This window comes from Saccopteryx bilineata, chromosome 5 (assembly GCF_036850765.1).
Source record: "Saccopteryx bilineata isolate mSacBil1 chromosome 5, mSacBil1_pri_phased_curated, whole genome shotgun sequence".
NCBI lineage: Eukaryota > Metazoa > Chordata > Mammalia > Chiroptera > Emballonuridae > Saccopteryx > Saccopteryx bilineata.
This window is the reverse complement of record NC_089494.1, coordinates 167,866,330-167,884,828: the sequence shown is the minus strand read 5'-3', so window position 1 is coordinate 167,884,828 and position 18,499 is coordinate 167,866,330.

The window sequence follows — 18,499 nt, the reverse complement described above, 5'->3', positions numbered from 1 at the left end:
AAAACTTACAACCTACAATAGAAACAATATAAAGTATAAAAACAAAGTAATACCAGTGAGAGAATTTCCATCTCTGGCTGGAATGTTTTAATTGTGTCTCAAATCAGTTACACTCTGGCACATTTATATTTCAACCAATCAATTTTCACATGAGACTTTGGCCCTTCTTTATACATTAAAGGGGCTAAACACCTGTTGACTTACTGTTTGTACAGACAACTGAATGCAAAATCAATGAAGTCTCCACAGCTCTTTGAAGATTTGGTGTAAATTCATAGTAAAGGACTTTTAATGTGCTCTCAAAGGTATAAGGCAACTAGGAAAGGTCAGTGTCAAGGTGATCGGAGGCAGAAGAACAGTTAGTCACAAGCAAAGGGATGGAAGAATCACTCCTTTCAGTGTTCAGACGGGAACACTAAAAAGATAACCTAAATGTTCCTATTTTTTTGCTATTCATCAGAAATGCCCAAGAATATATTTTAACATCAGTGCATCTTTCCTACTTGCAAATAGTTTTGCCAACTATATAGTTTAACAAAATACAGAATGTCAAAAGCATTCAAGGCAAAACAGGTCTATCTTTACTTAAGCTTTATGAGGTATTAGAATTATCAGCAGCCCTTTCCAAGATGTTTTTTAAGTCCTGCACTGTTTCAATTATATTCTGATAAACCTTTAAGGGAAGAGATTTACAAAAAGAAATGGGAGACCTTTCTGCTGCAAATTCAGGGACATTTTATATTCCAAATTACTCATTAGTAAAAAGAGCATAGAATTTGAAGTCATTACCAACCTTAATATTTGTCAATATTGTGCTAATATTAAAAACCTCAGAGGAGTCTTATAACAATTAGAGATAATTTATGTGAACAGTCTGGCATATAATAGACACATAACAATTGTCTTTATTATCCTTATCCCTAAAATAGCTTAGATTATAGTCAGGGATAACTTAGCACATATACTATTTCTATGAAGCTATTTCACAGATAAGGAACACTAGCAGAAAAGCAAAAGTGCTAAATATCTTACAGTTACATTAATGCCAAGAATTAGACAAGAATAAGACCCTTGTCCTAAGGTCTGGTAGTAACTGGTGCTATTTACCAAATATTCTTCATTTAGGTCACTTCTAAGCATATGGTTGGAAGAGAAAGGCTTTAAATTATTTTTGGACCATGTGCTGTAATTAGGAAATTGTGTGCATCATCTGAGCCAAGTATTTGATTGCAAAAAGAAAGCTGATCCAAAGCCCTCTTTTCTCTTTGGCATGGTGACCAGCAATGTTCAAAATGGTAGCCATTCTGTCCGCCCAGATCCCCTGAGTGACTGCAACATACAGAGCCTCCCTGATGACCCATAATTGACACACAATATAAACAAGAAATAAAATTTGTTCTAAATTTTTTAGCTTATTTGTTACAAGCCTAATCTAACTGATAAATAAAGGAAGGTATTTGTTATCTAATTTATCAGACTCAATGTCTCTCTCTCTCTCTCTCTCTCTCTCTTTCCTCTACCCCTCACTCCCTCTATCTTTCTTACTCTTGCCTTATTACTATTTCTTATTTGGTCTGAAATAAATAATAAGTATATGGCAGTAGGCATTCAACAGATAACATGGCTTAAGAGATGGTCATATGTGTGCTAATAAGTACAGCTAGAAAGACAGTCTGCAGAGAAAATCAAAATAGATTATGTGTTTGCTCACACAAAGAAGACACCTTAAAAAAATAAAGTAAAATAAAAAAGAAGACACCTTAAGGGAGATGAAAAACAAGTAACTAAAGGACAATTCTGTGGTTCCTTTGAGCTGATTATAGTTTCTATATTTTATTTCTAAGATAAATTATTATATTCTCTCAGTTAGCCTTTTTATTACTTAAGCTAGTTTGAATGGGTTTCTGGTCTTTGTAATAAAGAGAACACTAATTAAAACTGGGCATTGAACCAAAGCAGGGCACATGGTGCCCAATACCAGTGCAGGTAGCATGTTGCTAAAAAGTACAATGGGAGAGATTAAAGGGATCACTTGCTCCACAACCCAGCAGTTAAGTCAAATAGTGCAGTTGCCAATGGCACACTCAGCAAGCCCATACATAAGCCTCCATGAAGATGCTGTAGCATAAGGAATGTTTATTGCCTGTTTGGTCAAATACAAAAGAAACTGCTCATCTTCCAAATTAAATAAATGCTCGTATTCTATGGAGTAAATATCTATATAGAACATGTCATCAGTGAAAAGTGCATATATGCAGAGGTCTTAACTCAGGGAGAATACTGAGCTCAATTATATAGTTCATTGGGTGTGAACAAGTGCTGCAAGGAGAACTGAACCACATGCATGAACATTTGATTACTTAACCAGCCCTTTGTCTAGTCCGTCAGATCCCTCTGTTAGAAAGCTCCCTTTCTGACAAAGTAGTAAAAAAACTGGTTTTTCAAATGGATGTTCTTTTACTCCAAAGAATGAAACAGGACTCATGCTCAACCTATGTGTCACCATCATGTAAAGGAGACAATGGTAATTACTGCAGGGCTTTGCTCTGGAGAGGGTTTGCCCCTGCAATGTTCCCTGATTTGTTTAACTAGCAGTGAAATGTGATTTACATGCCTTTCTCACAAGGTGGTCTTCTCTAAAAACCACAGCAAAAGGATCATCTGCCAGCTGGGCTTGTGGTAAATGAAACCAGGTCCCTTCTTTTCTAAAGCGGTAGGTCTAATCCTGTAGTCCTAATTGCCTTCCTAATTACAGACTCCAATCATTGCCATAGTATTCATTGGTGGCAAGAAGTTGGTAACTGGTTACATATCTCATCCTCATCATGAACCTCCTTATTTAAATCCAGCAAAGAGCAAACTCAAATCCATACTGTTGCAGGTAATTGTAAACTTCACTTAAGTGAGAGTTCTATTCCTTTTTTTTTGTTTGTTCTTCTTTCTCCCCACTATACCTTTATATTTCTCAGTATTATGTCATCAGAAAAATACAGTCACTTCTTTCCATTTAAAACAACAACAACAAACTAGTCCGAAAGACTTGTATTGTGTCTTATGAATAGAATATACAGGAATAATAAAACAACCCAGATTCTAAAATCACAAGAGACTTTGTTTTCTCAGCTCATTTCTCAAATATAAGATGAGTAGAGACAAGGAAGGTATGCATCACAAGCAGATTCCCCCAAGTTGGCTGGAGAGCAGACAGATACATTTCTACCAAGAATATGAGTCTTACAATCAAATGAGAGATGCAGGCAACTCTTTCCAGGAGAAAATTTCACAGAAAAACATAAGTACCTCCCAGAAGACCTCATCTCAAGGAAACACTGGCTTCCATCTGCCCACACTCTTCCTCTTGACTGTATGAAAAACTCAGATTCCCCCTAAGGCACGCTTTGGTCCCAGGCACTACAGCAACTCAGTCTGAGAGGAAGAACAGGAGGAAAAAGCTAATTGAAATTTATATATAAAATTTAGTACTTTGTATTTGTTGGTCAAATAAGTTTGTAAATACGATATATATGTTTGCTCAGTTTGGGTGTGGGACAGGCTGGCAAAGTCATTATAGCTTAAGGCTTAGTTTTAAGACTAAGCCTTTCTCTCCCTTCTGATACTAAGGTCTTCTCAAAACTAAGCTTTTCCCCACACCCTTGACTGTTGCATGATGTGGGGTGGTACACTCTTATGAGGAATCCCATTTGTGCTTCAGATAAGTGGCTTTGTATCAGAGACTTCCTTATTCGTATACTGGTTTAAAGGTTTTGATTTCTACACTATAAAGTGGAGCAGACCGGGCACTCGCTCGCTCTCTCGGTTCCTGAAATTAGCATTGCATAGGAGAGGCAGCCAAGATGGCAGAGTGCTGAAGGAGAAACCAGTTTGTGCAGAGTTTGTGTAGAGAGAAGGTGTATGGCCAGTAGCCGCGGCCACTATCACAGCCGCCTGGCCCGTGCAGGTTCTCATTAGATTTGGACAGACGGTAATGAAACAACAGAGCCACGAACTGGTGGGCCATTATCTTTAATCCTAGCTTGCACCCACCAGGCAAGTAAAAACACACTCTGGGCTCCAAAATCCACCCATTAGCGTTCACAAAGTTACTGACTTATCCGAGTTTTCTAGAATCAAAGTTTCTAGCTCACCAGCCTTATTCACTCTATTCCCCATCTCTTTCTCTCTGCACAAACTGGCTTCTCCCTCAGCACTCCACCATTTTTGCCTGCTTCTCCTGCCCTCCTCCAAGTGGTCTTTCTCTGCTCTCCTCCAGCATGGGCTTCTCCTAGCACGTAATCACTCTTCCCCCAGAACAACGTGATCTCTCTTCCTTTTAAAACCTTTTGGCGCGAAAGCCCTCCCTCAACACATATTACCATAATCACACCCATCCCAAGCAAGAAGGACAACTAACACCATCACCTGGGCAATGGGCTTCCACATGGGCAGCACCATCTTTAACAAAATGAACATAATATATTTTATCTGCCCAACAAAAGGAGATGGGAAATAGAGATGAATAAGGCTGATGAGGTAGAAACCTTTCATTTTAGGAATACTCGAATGAGTCAGTGGCTTTGGGAGCCCTGAATGGAAAGGGAAGTGTTTTCCCACTGTGTGTATTTCTTGCTTGCCCAATGCAAGCTAGAATTAAAGGTAATGACCCACCAGTTCTTGGCTCCCTTGTTTCATTACCATCTGTCCGAATCAAACCTGAACCTGCACAGGCCAGGCGGCTGTGATGGTAACCTTGGCTAGTGGCCATACAGTATTTTATCATCCTCTTACTAATATATTTAAAATGCTTTGCAAGTATAAGGTTTTATTATGCTCTTTTTTCAGAAGACTAAAAACCAAACTTAGGTAGAATAATGGACCTAAGTCTAAACTCAACCAGAAAGGTAGTAAGAAATAGAGGGAGAAAGCCACAGCCCTTGCTGTGAAATGGACCGTTGCCATCTTTAAGATGCTGTGTTCACCCAGTTCTGAACACATCCCAACCTCAAGGAACAAGGTGATACAGATATTGCCGAAGAGGATTACAAAGGTGACAGCAAGAGTCTCATCAGTCAAGAGGTCTTGATCCATCAGGCCACCTTGGAGATTAAGAAAACAAGGAAGGAGAAACTGTTATCAGCTCGCTGCCAAACCCACCCCTATCCCTGCTCCCACCAAAGGTCTACGACTTCATTGAATAATAATAATAACATTATGATGCTAACTCAGCTGGTCAAGACAAAAAGTCAGTATTTGGGGCTGAAGAGTTAGGTTCAATTTTTATAATTATTAACTCCAGCATGAAATTATCCACTTACCCATTTTTTTCTCAAAAAAGGCAGTGTGAGTAAATAGTCATAATTTTATTTTCATTTTCTCCAACTACTTCTGCAGTTAGTTATTATACATTCAAGGTATGTTTTGATGACCAAAAAAAAAAATACTGAAAACAAGGGACACTTGTATTTTGAGACAGAAAAATTATAAAACTGCTAACATTAATAATAACAGTGGCCTTGGCCAGTTGGCTCAGCAGTAGAGTGTCAGCCCAATCTGTGGAAGTCCCGGGTTTGATTCCTGGCCAGGGCACACAGGAAAGTGCCCATCTGCTTCTCCACCCTCCCCCTCTCCTTCCTCTCTGTCTCTCTCTTCCCCTCCCGCAGCCAAGGCTCCATTGGAGCAAAGTTGGCCCGGGTGCTGAGAACAGCTCCATGGTCTCTGCCTCAGGCACTGAGGATGGCTCTGGTTGCAGCGGAGCAATGCCCCAGATGGGCTGAGCATCTCCTCCTGGTGGACATGCCTTGTGGATCCTGGTTGGGCGCATGCAGGAATCTGTCTCTCCTTGCTTCTCATTTTGGAAAAATACAAATAATAATAATAATGATAGTCTTTCTCTCTATCCTGGTCAGTTTCTCACTCTCGCCCCCAACAAAGTGGACTAAAGCATGCAGCACCTAGTGCCTTAATGAAGGCCACACAGAAACAGGAGCTCAGCAGCACCCGCTTTCAGAGAATATGTTCATTTATCTTACATTCTAGCCAATTTTCTAGAAAAAACTTTTCTTTTTGAGAGCTAATAATTGGCTAACCTGCCCAATATCAATAACAATCAAATTTCACCTGATGAGATATATCGGAAATATCAGACATATTTGGTTAGTTTATTTTCAAGGTCTTTATTTCCATATCATTGTCCACTTTATGTATAAATATGAGAATAATGAATTTCAGAATTTCCTTAATCTAATTCTCAGAGCCTGCTCAGTGATTTTAGAGATATATATATATATATATATATGGAATGAGAGACTATGTCAGAGTATATAATTTAATATAATTTAATCTTGTTATCAAGACATTCTGAAATATTTATATTTTACCACTTTTTAATCTTAAACATTTAATATTTCTGAGCATCACACACATTCTTTTCAGTTAACTTATTCCCTAATATGATTTCCAGTTTAAAGATAAGGAAACTGAGTCACCAAAAGACAAGTTAGATCTCATTGTCTGTTACAGTTAGGAGACTACTGTTGACAGTATAAAGAGAGGCAGCAAAGCTAGTCAACTACTGATCTCCTAGCTTTAAACTTGATCAAGGAACAACCTTGTCATTCCCATGTGGTCATGAAGGTGCATAATTTTTTTATAATGTCACTGACTTTAAAGGAGTTCTATCTTTATTCAGTTGACCCTTTATCTTGGTCCTTCCTGTTTCAGATCAGCTGTCTGCATATTTCCATGGTTTGTGTATACTCAAGAGCAAGATGGTAAAGAATACAAAAATAAATCAGTCCCCAAAGATTATCAGCTTGAATGCCACTAGGAGACAAAAGAAACTGCCACAAGGAACAATTAACATTCTTTCCTGTCTACCTGGTAAGAACTGACATCAAACTAAACTTGTTGGCAAGCTCTGTTGACATGGAAGCATTAGACGAGTAGAGATTCTTGTAAAATATTCTGGAGCTATTAATACTGAGATTTTCAAGGACCTATTTTTTTTAATTATTTATCATCCTTTCCCACTAACATCATGTTTTGTGAGATGATCCTTATCAAATTGCTTTGAATTTGTTCTGAAAAAATAATTAATGATTGGATGAATAGTACAAAATATGCAAGCTTCACAATTAGACAGATGTTGCCATTGAATACCACCTTTGACATTTATTAGGTGGGTGGCATTGAACAAGTTACTTTAGTATCTCTGAGCCACAATGCTTTCATCTACTTTTTAAAAATAGATAATAATGCCTTCCCTGTTATAATTAAAAGAGAATGTATGTAAAACTCTTGACACATTGTGTAGTAGACTGCAAGTGGCAAAAAGCCTTTGTAGATTCGAAGCTTAGCAAAAGGGTAAGTTCTCCCCCCACCACCTCCATATTGGCTATGAAGCTGAGTATTTGCACTCACTTCACTTACTTGCTTAAGTTGCTGGAAGCAATTTACATGCCCTTTCTCTCACACTTTGTTCAGATGTTGGTTTATTTCACTTATGCATGGTGGGGGGATTCCTGTTTATGCCTTGGGAGAGTTCCTGTTTTTGCCTCAGATGTGTAGCTTTGTATCAAGGACTTTCCTGCTTAGCATATGGCTATATAATAAAGCAAATTGGGGCTATGGGGCACTCGGATATTGCCATCAGCATTGAAGAGGCCTCTAGATCCCATCCTTTTTTCTTAATGAGTCTCTTTTCTTAATTCTGCACTATTCTCCCTCAAGACCCAGAATTATGAGCCATGCTGGTCCGTGGCAACAAAGTAAACATTTAATAATTGGTTTTTATTAATTAAAACTTATAAACATCTTTAATTACCATAAAACCATTCTGGATCAATAGAGAGAGATTTAAATTATTCTGACTAGGATGACGTCAGAGTAATGGCGGAGTAGGAAGCGATACCGATAAATCTCCCCCAAAACTCAACAAGATCTTCAACCAGAAACAGAAAAACCTATACTTGGAGCTTCCAGATTCTTCACAATACACCCAAAGGTATGATTGAGTGAAAAATTGGCTAAATATATAACCAAACCCCGAAGGAAATAGGGAGTAAGAAATGCTCCGCCTTCCTCACTAACCTAAACAGGGCGGCTTTCTCTGGTAACTGTGAATATAGAAACTGAGGCGGGCAAAGGGGGTGAATAGATCCAGGCCGCCGCAGCAAAAACGGCCGAACCAGGCTGTGGCTCAGAGATCCAAGCCGAGGAAAATCTGATCCTGTGGCAACCCGGGCAATACAAGCTAACACTCGCGCCAAACCCAAACAAAGAAAGACAAGCGGAGCGGCCATTTTACCCGGTCTCCTGGTCGGTGCGCAGTTAGTGGAAGAGAGATTTCTTCCTAAGCCGCGGAAGTGGGTGCCCGTGTTGCCCCACGGAGAGGCAGGGTCAGAGGCCTTTCTGAGGGCTGAGGGCAGAGTCTCTGGGCAGCCCCAGCGCCCTGGGAAAGCCACGCACGGGAGGGAGTGAGAACTAATCCCAACGGTGGAGATTTTCCGTGCTGGAGGCTGTTTCACTCAGAGGGAACCGCGGCTGGCCTCATATCCTGGTTTGCGCGCGCAGATAAGGAGTGAGCGATTCCTCCGAGTGCCTCGGCAGTGCGCGCCCGTGTTATCGCACAGAGGGGCAGAGTCAGGGGCCTTTATGTGGGCCAAAGCGGAATCTCGGGCCGCCCCAGCGCCTTGCAAAAGCCGCACACGGGGACGGAGCGAGACTCAATTCCAACGCTGCAACTTTTCCCTGCGGTTGGGGGTTTCACTCAGAGCGTGAGACTGCTGGCCGGATATCCTGGTTGCAGACAGTGAGTGAGAGTTTCCTCCAAGCACCCGGGAAGTGGGCGCCCGCTTGTGTTACCGGATAGAGTGGCAGAGCCAGAGGTCTTCGAGTGGGCGGAAAGCCCGCCTGATTATGCTAGCAGCTCTGACTGACTGAGCCTTACCCAGAGCCCTGTGCTGAGTGGAAATAGAGTGGGGAGTTGCCAGCAATTTGAGCCTCTTACTATCCAGGCACAGGCAGCAGCAACCCCATAGCTGGACTATCAGGCTACTAATTGAGGAAGGAAAGACTAGGAGAAAGGCTCCAGGAACACGAACTCTCTCACTGTCGGAGCCTATAAATGCGAATGAGCCTCGACTCCCAACGAGAATAAAGCACAATACATGACATTGCCATAGAGACTTATCAACTGCACACCTCTACCTGAGCGTGCCAAAGGGGCAGAACCCGGGGTACAGAGTCACCGACCAGGAAGAGGGAGAGAAAAGAAAAAGCAAGAAGATAACCTCTCAAAATCAAGAATAATCTGCAGACTTTATAACCTATCCCATTTTATTATATTTGTTCGTTTGTTTCTCTTATCTTCATTCTTGAGACTTTTTTTTCCTCCTCCAATTTGGCCGATTAACTCTCTACCGGTCTTACTCTCTCCTCTCCCTGAACTACACTACCCATAAGTGTTACATCTCCCATTATCATTTCTCTTCTCTTCCTTTCTCTCTATGAGGGTTGCACTCCAAAACCCTTAACTCTCTCTCTCTCTCTCCTTTCTTTTTTCTTCTTTTAGTGGTTCCCTCTTTTTTCTCTCTCTCTCTTTCTTTTCTCCCTCTATATTAGTTTCTTCCTTTCTCCTTTATATCTCCTCTCATTCAAACCTCAATAACAAACAAATTATCTTATCTGGGACTCAAACCTATGTCTGTGGCATTTTGGGGGGTTTTTTACTTCACCTTTTTAACGCACTAGCAGTGCTCCCATCCCTGGCTCTCCATATTATCTAGTTCTTGTTCCACTAAATACAATAGTAAGTTTTTAATTTGTCCCCCCATTTTTCCATTTTCCTCTTATTCCTCTCATCATAACTCTTAGAAAACCAACACCTAAAAGCAAATCATTTTATTCTTGACCCAAATTTTTTCCTTATTTGCTTTTTGTGGGTCCATACGCTCTTTTTTTTTTCTTTTTTCTTTTTTTTTTTTTCCTTTTTTTTTTTTTTTTCTTTCTCTCTTTTTTGCCCCTTTATTACTTTTCCCCAATTCAGGCCCTCCATCACAGGCATTGTTTGTTATAACTCACAGTCCACCACAAGATTTTCTCAAGGAAGAGGGAAGAGGAGAGGAGAGGAAAAAAAGAGGGGGGGAATAATTTCCTTTTTTAAAAAAATTTTTATTTTATTTTATTTTTCTTTATTTCATTATTAATTTTTTTAAAAAAAAACAACTCTTTTTGATGTTATTTTTTTATTTTTTTTAACTTTTTATTCTTTATTAAATCTCATTAATACTATCAACAAAACCACCCTCAGATGCCATTAAGGAAGAGAAAATCGAATATCATGGATACAAAAGAAAGAGAGGTAACACAGCTAGATGAGGAAAAATCTATGGAGAAAAAATTTAATATATTGGAAACCTTGGAGCTAAATGACAGAGAATTCAAGATAGAAATCCTAAAAATCCTCCGAGATATACAAGAAAACACAGAAAGGCAATATAGGGAGCTCAGAAAACAACTCCATGAACACAAAGAATATATGTCCAAGGAAATTGAAACTATAAAAACAAATCAAACAGAGATGAAAAACTCAATTCACGAGCTGAAAAACGAAGTAACAAGCTTAGCTAATAGAACAGGTCAGATAGAAGAGAGGATTAGTGAAATAGAAGACAAGCAACTTGAGGCACAACAGAGAGAAGAAGAAAGAGACTCAAAAATTAAAAAAAATGAGATAGCCCTACAAGAATTATCTGACTCCATCAAAAAGAATAACATAAGAATAATAGGTATATCAGAGGGAGAAGAGAGAGAAAATGGAATGGAGAACATACTTAAACAAATAATTGTTGAGAACTTCCCAAGCCTGTGGAAAGAACTAAAGCCTCAAGTTCAAGAAGCAAACAGAACTCCAAGTTTTCTTAACCCCAACAAACCTACTCCAAGGCATATCATAATGAAATTGACACAAACCAACAGCAAAGAAAAAATTCTCAAGGCAGCCAGGGAAAAGAAGAATACAACATATAAAGGAAGGCCCATTAGATTATCATCAGATTTCTCAGCAGAAACTCTACAAGCTAGAAGAGAGTGGACCCCAATATTTAAAGTCCTGAAAGAGAGGAACTTTCAGCCACGAATACTATACCCATCAAAGCTATCCTTCAAATACGAAGAAATAAAAACATTCACAGATACAGAAAAGATGAGGGAATTTATCATCAGAAAACTCCCACTCCAGGAATCACTAAAGGGGGTTCTCCAATCAGATACAAAGAACAAAAAAAAAACAGAGCCACAAGTAAAAGCTCCAAGAAGAACACAATAAAACCAAATTTAAACTGTGACAACAACAAAAAGAAAGAGGGGGAGAAGACGGAGATTAACAGTAGCAAAGGACGATGGAGTGCAAAAGTTCTCACAAAATAGTTCGCTACAATGAACAGGGTAGGGACCCTTTTCATTACTCAAAGGTAACCACCATTGAAAAAACCACCACAGAAGCACATGAGATAAAAAAGATAGCAACAGAGGAAAGATGTATGGAATACAACCAAATAAAAACAAAAGATAGAAAAACGAAAGAGAAGGATCAAACAAGACACAAAACTAACAGAAAGCAAGATATAAAATGGCAATAGGGAACTCACAAGTATCAATAATTACACTAAATGTAAATGGATTAAACTCACCAATAAAAAGGCACAGAGTAGCAGAATGGATTAAAAAAGAAAATCCAACTGTATGCTGCCTACAGGAAACTCATCTAAGTAACAAGGATAAAAACAAATTCAAAGTGAAAGGCTGGAAAACAATACTCCAAGCAAATAACATCCAAAAAAAAGCAGGTGTAGCAATACTCATATCGGATAATGCTGACTACAAGACAGGAAAAGTACTTAGAGACAAAAATGGCCATTTCATAATGGCTAAGGGGACACTGAATCAAGAAGACATAACAATTCTTAATATATATGCACCAAACCAAGGAGCACCAAAATATATAAGACAGCTACTTATTGATCTTAAAACAAAAACTGACAAAAATACAATCATACTTGGAGACCTCAATACACCGCTGACGGCTCTAGATCGGTCATCCAAACAGAGAATCAACAAAGACATAATGGCCTTAAACAAAACACTAGAGCACCTGGATATGATAGACATCTACAGGACATTTCATCCCAAAGTGACTGAGTATACATTTTTCTCCAGTGTACATGGATCATTCTCAAGAATTGACCATATGTTGGGCCACAAAAACAATATCAGCAAATTCAGAAAAATTGAAGTTGTACCAAGCATATTTTCTGATCATAAAGCCTTGAAACTAGAATTCAACTGTAAAAAAGAGGAAAAAAATCCCACAAAAATGTGGAAACTAAACAACATACTTTTAAAAAATGAATGGGTCAAAGAAGAAATAAGGGCAGAGATCAAAAGATATATACAGACTAATGAAAATGACAATACGACATATCAGAATCTATGGGATGCAGCAAAAGCAGTGATAAGAGGGAAGTTCATATCGCTTCAGGCATATATGAACAAACAAGAGAGAGCCCAAGTGAACCACTTAACTTCCCACCTTAAGGAACTAGAAAAAGAAGAACAAAGACAACCCAAAACCAGCCGAAGAAAGGAGATAATAAAAATCAGAGCAGAAATAAATGAATTAGAGAACAGAAAAACTATAGAAAAAATTAATAGAACAAGGAGCTGGTTCTTTGAAAAGATCAACAAAATTGACAAACCCTTGGCAAGACTTACCAAGGAAAAAAGAGAAAGAACTCATATAAACAAAATCCAAAATGAAAGAGGAGAAATCACCACGGACACCGTAGCTATACAAAGAATTATTGTAGAATACTATGAAAAACTTTATGCCACTAAATTCAACAACCTAGAAGAAATGGATAAATTCCTAGAACAATACAACCTTCCTAGACTGAGTCAAGAAGAAGCAGAAAGCCTAAACAGACCTATCAGTAGAGAAGAAATAGAAAAAACCATTAAAAACCTCCCCAAAAATAAAAGTCCAGGCCCTGACGGCTATACCAGCGAATTTTATCAAACATTCAAAGAAGACTTGGTTCCTATTCTACTCAAAGTCTTCCAAAAAATTGAAGAAGAAGCAATACTTCCAAACACATTTTATGAGGCCAACATAACCCTCATCCCAAAACCAGGCAAGGATGGCACAAAAAAAGAAAACTACAGACCAATATCTCTAATGAATACAGATGCTAAAATACTAAACAAAATACTAGCAAATCGAATACAACAACATATTAAAAAAATAATACATCATGATCAAGTAGGATTCATCCCAGAATCTCAAGGATGGTTCAACATACGTAAAACGGTTAATGTAATACACCATATCAACAAAACAAAGAACAAAAACCACATGATCTTATCAATAGACGCAGAAAAGGCTTTCGATAAAATACAACACAATTTTATGTTTAAGACTCTCAACAAAATGGGTATAGAAGGAAAATATCTCAACATGATAAAGGCCATATATGATAAACCATCAGCTAACATCATATTAAATGGCACTAAACTGAAGGCTTTCCCCCTTAAATCAGGAACAAGACAGGGTTGTCCACTCTCTCCACTCTTATTTAATGTGGTACTAGAGGTTCTAGCCAGAGCAATCAGACAAGACAAAGAAATAAAAGGCATCCATATCGGAAAAGAAGAAGTAAAGGTATCACTTTTTGCAGATGATATGATCCTATACATCGAAAACCCCAAAGAATCCACAAAAAGACTACTAGAAACAATAAGCCAATACAGTAAGGTCGCAGGATACAAAATTAACATACAGAAGTCAATAGCCTTTCTATATGCCAACAATGAAACAACTGAGAAGGAACTCAAAAGAATAATCCCCTTCACGATTGCAACAAAAAAAATAAAATACTTAGGAATAAACATAACAAAGAATGTAAAGGACTTATATAATGAAAACTATAAACCATTGTTAAGGGAAATCGAAAAAGATATAATGAGATGGAAGAATATACCTTGTTCTTGGCTAGGAAGAATAAATATAATCAAGATGGCTATATTACCCAAAGCAATATACAAATTTAATGCAATTCCCATCAAAATTCCAATGACATTTTTTAAAGAAATAGAGCAAAAAATCATCAGATTTATATGGAACTATAAAAAACCCCGAATAGCCAAAGCAATCCTAAAGAAAAAGAATGAAGCTGGGGGCATAACAATACCTGACTTCAAACTCTATTATAGGGCCACGACAATCAAAACAGCATGGTATTGGCAGAAAAATAGACACTCAGACCAATGGAACAGAATAGAAAGTCCAGAAATAAAACCACATATATATAGTCAAATAATTTTTGATAAAGGGGCCAACAACACACAATGGAGAAAAGAAAGCCTCTTCAATAAATGGTGCTGGGAAAACTGGAAAGCCACATGCAAAAGAATGAAACTGGACTACAGTCTCTCCCCCTGTACAAAAATTAACTCAAAATGGATCAAAGATCTAAACATAAGACCTGAAACAATTAAGTACATAGAAGAAGACATAGGTACTCAACTCATGGACCTGGGTTTTAAAGAGCATTTTATGAATTTGACTCCAATGGCAAGAGAAGTGAAGGCAAAAATTAATGAATGGGACTACATCAGACTAAGAAGTTTTTGCTCAGCAAGGGAAACTGATAACAGAATAAACAGAAAGCCAACTAAATGGGAAATGATATTTTCAAACAACAGCTCAGATAAGGGCCTAATATCCAAAATATACAAAGAACTCATAAAACTCAACAACAAACAAACAAACAATCCAATAAAAAAATGGGAAGAGGATATGAATAGACACTTCTCCCAGGAAGAAATACAAATGGCCAACAGATATATGAAAAGATGCTCATCTTCTTTAGCTATTAGAGAAATGCAAATCAAAACGGCAATGAGATACCACCTCACACCTGTTCGATTAGCTGTTATTAGCAAGACAGGTAATAGCAAATGTTGGAGAGGCTGTGGAGAAAAAGGAACCCTCATCCACTGTTGGTGGGAATGTAAAGTAGTACAACCATTATGGAAGAAAGTATGGTGGTTCCTCAAAAAACTGAAAATAGAACTACCTTATGACCCAGCAATCCCTCTACTGGGTATATATCCCCAAAACTCAGAAACATTGATACGTAAAGACACATGCAGCCCCATGTTTATTGCAGCATTGTTCACAGTGGCCAGGACATGGAAACAACCAAAAAGCCCATCAATAGATGACTGGATAAAGAAGATGTGGCACATATACACTATGGAATACTACTCAGCCATAAGAAATGATGACATCGGAACATTTACAGCAAAATGGTGGGATCTTGATAACATGATACGAAGCGAAATAAGTAAATCAGAAAAAAACAGGAACTGTATTATTCCATACGTAGGTGGGACATAATAGTGAAACTAAGAGACATTGATAAGAGTGTGGTGGTTACGGGGGGGAGGGGGGAATGGGAGAGGGATAGGGGGTGGGAGGGGCACAAAGAAAACAAGATAGAAGGTGACAGAGGACAATCTGACTTTGGGTGGTGGGTATGCAACATAATTGAACGACAAGATAACCTGGACTTGTTATCTTTGAATATATGTATCCTGATTTATTGATGTCACCCCATTAAAAAAATAAAATTATAAAATAAAAAAATAAAAAAATAAATAAAAAATAAATAAAAAATTATTCTGACTACCTTTATCACATACAAATAATTTCTATTTAGACATTTTGGAAATAATTTGCAAGTCCCTATTTCTTATTTCTAAGATTAAATGGGTCTGAAGGGACTACCAATAGACAAAATACAATGTTGATATTCTTTTTTTTATTTTTACTTTAATTAAGTGAGAAGCATGGAGGCAGATGAATTCCTGCATGTGGCAGCCCCTGTCTGGGGCCTATGCTCTGCCCATCGGGGGCACTGCTCCATTGCCTGGCAACCAAGCTATTTTAGCACCTGAGGCAAGGCCATGGAGCCATCCTCAGTGCCAACTCCCTCAAACCACTCGAGCCATAGCTACCGGATGGAAAGAGAGAGAGGTTGGAGGGGAAGAGGCCAGGGTTGGAGAAGCAGATAGTCACTTCTCCTGTGTGCCCTGACCGGGAATCAAACCTGGGACTTTCACACGCCAGGCCAATGCTCTACTGCTGAGCCAACTGACCAACTGGCTGAATGTTGATATTCCTTACATCACTGTGCAAAGAACAATGCATTTCACCAGTTCCTTTGGAAAAGAATAATGAAGTTCAGAATATTTTTAATCTAGTTCTCAGAGACTACTCAGTGATTTAATGTGATACTCAATCTTAAATTCTAGTTACTATAAAGTTCTTTGAAATAAAAATTAAAACCTCTCTTAGAATTTGAGTTTCTAGATTCAGTCATTGAAGTTTTAAGACCTCAGCATACCATATAAAAGCTTTGAGCTATCATTACTCACATGCCTAATGAAAGGTTGAAGTAGGGTTCTAGTTGAACTGTTTCTTTTTACCACATTATGCATTACGTGCATTAAAGATAAGCAGAAATGGGTAGGGAAAAGTACTTAAGTGGGAGAAATAAACAACAAAAAAAAACTCAGTTACTGTCCATCAAAATTGAAATATGTTATCCAGGTTCTAAAATTCTATAGTTCTCAGAAGACTAATATATCAATAGTATTGTTGGTCAAATAAGTTTGTAAATAATGATATATATGTTTGCTTGCTTATAGTTTGCATTGGATGTGGGGGGACAGGCTGTAAGCAGGCAGGATTCTTATAGCCTAAGGCAGGGGTCCCCAAACTTTTTACACAGGGGACCAGTTCACTGTCCCTCAGACCGTTGGAGGGCCGGATTATAAAAAAAAACTATGAACAAATCCCTATGCATACTGCACATATCTTATTTTAAAGTAAAAAAACAAAACGAGAACAAACATAATATTTAAAATAAAGAACAAGTAAATTTAAATCAACAAACTGACCAGTATTTCAATGGGAACTATGGGCCTGCTTTTGGCTAATGAGATGGTCAATGTGCTCCTCTCACTGACCACCAATGAAAGAGGTGCCCCTTCCGGAAGTGCGGTGGGGCCAAAAAAATGGCCTCAGGGGGCTGCATGCGGCCCCTGGGCTGTAGTTTGGGGACCCCTGGCCTAAGGCTTAGTTTTAAGAATAAGCCTTTCCTATCCTTTCTGATGTGAGATGGTTCACTCTCAAGAGGAATCCCATTATGCCTCATATAAGTGACTTTGTATCACAGAATTCCTTGTTTGTATATTGGATTAAAGGTTTTGGTTTCTAAACTATAAAGTGGGGCAGACCAGGAGCTTGCTCTCTCTTGGTTCCTGAGATTAGCATTAGAGGAGAGAGCAGAAAGCACAGAAAGGCCAGGTGGAGGAGGCCAGGAGAAGCAGCTGAGATGGTGGAGTGCTGAGGGATAAGCCAGTTAGTACAGAGTTTGAGCAGAGAGAAGGAGATGGGGAACAGGAATAAGGCTGGTGAGCTAGGAACTTTGATTATAGGAAACTCGGATAAGTCAGTAGCTTTGTGAGCACTGAATGAGTGGGTTTTGGAGCCCAGTGTGTGTTTTTACTTGCCCACCGGGTGCAAGCTAGAATTAAAGATAATGGCCCACTAGTTTGTGGCTCTGTTGTTTCATTACCGGCTGTCTGAATCCAATGTGAACCTGCATGTGAATTGTCACATTGGTGGCTCCTGGCCTTACATTTGGCGTACTCTGTGGCAGGATTCAATACAGATGAGTATGGAGCCACCACCACCTTTGAGTGGTGAAGTAGAGGACTGGCTGCTGTTATGGTTCCCCTTGGCTGTTTTTTTGGGGACCGTAGGCTGGCTGACTTTTATAGCCATGCATGAGGAAACAGAGAGCTCTGGGGAAGAGGCTACCCGGGAGCTGCAAACCGAGCAGTGGAAGGTGATGGAGGAAATGTGGAAGAAACTAATGCTGATCCTGGAGCTGGAGGAAGCGTTGGAGGAGGAGGCCAACCAGGTTTGCGAGATTCGCCTGGAAATGGAGCAGACACTGGAGAAGGAATCACAGGTTCGTGAGTTGCAGCTTGCCCTGGACATTGTGGAGAGCTAGCAGCAGCAGGAGGCCGGGGCTGAGGCCGGGGGCCGGCCCTGTAAAGCCCGTGGTGCAGAAGGCAGTGGACCCCAGGACTCGAGCCCGGCAGCAGGAGCTGGTGTTTTCAGTTCCTCTTTGGAGGATAAGGAGAATCGGGCTGGAGTTGTGATCTGCAGTCTCCAGAAGGTGAGAGCCCAGCAGCAAGGAGCTCTTACTAGTCTCCTAATACATCTGTGATTTGGGGATTTAGGGGTGGATGCCACCATGCTCTCCAGAGCAGAGATGGAAATGCTAACTGCCATTGCCATGTGCTCCTCTTTGGGACAGTGTAAGACCTGCCCAGATGCAGGGATGAGGGGGGTGGCTGAGGTCCCGTG